Source organism: Chlorocebus sabaeus, chromosome 25 (assembly GCF_047675955.1).
Source record: "Chlorocebus sabaeus isolate Y175 chromosome 25, mChlSab1.0.hap1, whole genome shotgun sequence".
In the NCBI taxonomy this organism is placed as follows: Eukaryota; Metazoa; Chordata; class Mammalia; order Primates; family Cercopithecidae; genus Chlorocebus; species Chlorocebus sabaeus.
In genome coordinates, this window is record NC_132928.1 from 9,890,647 (window position 1) to 9,892,259 (window position 1,613).

The following is a 1,613-nucleotide window of genomic DNA, read 5'->3' on the forward strand; positions in this document are numbered from 1 at the left end:
ACCTGTTCTTTTGTGCTTAGAGCAAGTAGATGGAAACTTGCTTAAAAACTGTTTGGGAGTCAAATCGGAATATCTCTCAGCAACATTTCCCCACTTAGGTACAGTAACCAGAAGGTAGCATCCAAAAAATGTAAAGCATTGTTGGGCTTCTGGATGTCTCTGAGAGAGCTTGTGTTTAGATTAATGGACGGTCGACTGAATAGGGGGTCATGATGGGTGGCCAGACTCTTTGCAGCACAGTAGGCCTATTGTACATCTAAGAGCGACTCAATTCAAAGCGATTCATGGCTTGGATGCTTCTGTAAATATACATGAGCCTTTAAGCAAACCAGGAATTATAGAAGCTTTTATTTTTTTTCTTTAAGAGAAGAAAGTAAGAGAAAAAAGAGATGAAACAAATAAACACCAGAGAACTTTCTTTTGCAACAATGCCTTCTTTTCCTTTTGACATTGTTTTTTAAAGTTGCGGCAGTCCTGGGTGAATGAATATGGGTTTTTATCCCTTGAAACAGAGGCCTGCTGTCTGATGCAGGCTTCTTTTTCTTGCTTGATTGGCAGGACTTTCTGTCTCACTCCCATTAGAGAAGAAATACTGTTTAGATTTCGACACAAGATATTGCCAGTGGAATAAATAGTGCCATTTTCATGATAAAGTGGATGTTTAAGATTAAGGGTTTATTTAAGCCCACTGGTGAGCGACATTTCACTTGAATTAGGAGACACTCTTACAGGAAACAAATTTTATCAACCTAATTTTGTATTTTCCAAGTTTTTCCTGCGCAGCAGACAGAGGCAAAGATGTCGCCATAACCTTCTGTTAACAGCGGAACGCAACACCCAGGAGTAAGCGCTTGCAAGGTTAAAACAAAGAGCTCCCATGTAAACGGCAGAGGGCGCTCGAGGACTGGCTGCGAGGAGTAGTTGGACCTGACTTCCCCGTTTCTTGCCTTCTCTTTTTTAAATGTAGAAAGGAAAAATAAAAGGATCATCAGCCAGAAAACAAAGGGCGCCAGAGAACCAAATGTATGCAGCTGAAGAACTTGAAAAAAATTCTGGGGACTCAAGAGAGGAACCCATATTCTCATTCTCGTTGTCAGTCATCTTGCAGCTCTCCTGGCCTAGTATCGCCTTCTCTTCTCCTGCCACATTCCCCACTCCACACTCCCTCAATTTGGTCCTACGAGATTTGGTCCCGTTAGCCAGCACCGTAGGCTGCCTTTAGGAAAACCCCTGACTCGCATGACGTCACCACGCTCAGCGGGAGCGAAACTTCCCAAGCACCCCAGTGGATGGTGCTAACAAAAGTTAAGCAGCGCCCCACCTCCTGTGTGCAACAGGGGTATCCCCCCACCCCCTTTTTTGGTAAGGGAGGTGAGGTGGGAGGAGCTGACATCGGGACACCTGGTTCTCAGCCCAGCGCTACTCCCAGGGGCCTCCCTTTAGTCTTTGTACTCCTGTTCTTCATTTGTAAAATGAGGGAATTGGGCTAAATGGTCTCTAAGCGCTCAGGTTCTGTCTGTTCGTAAAATTGTGAGAGGTTAAGTCACTCCAAAGCAAGATTTTTAGTGCAAAATTTTGAAGGAATTGAGGCAAAATGTTTTTTTCCTCTCTTC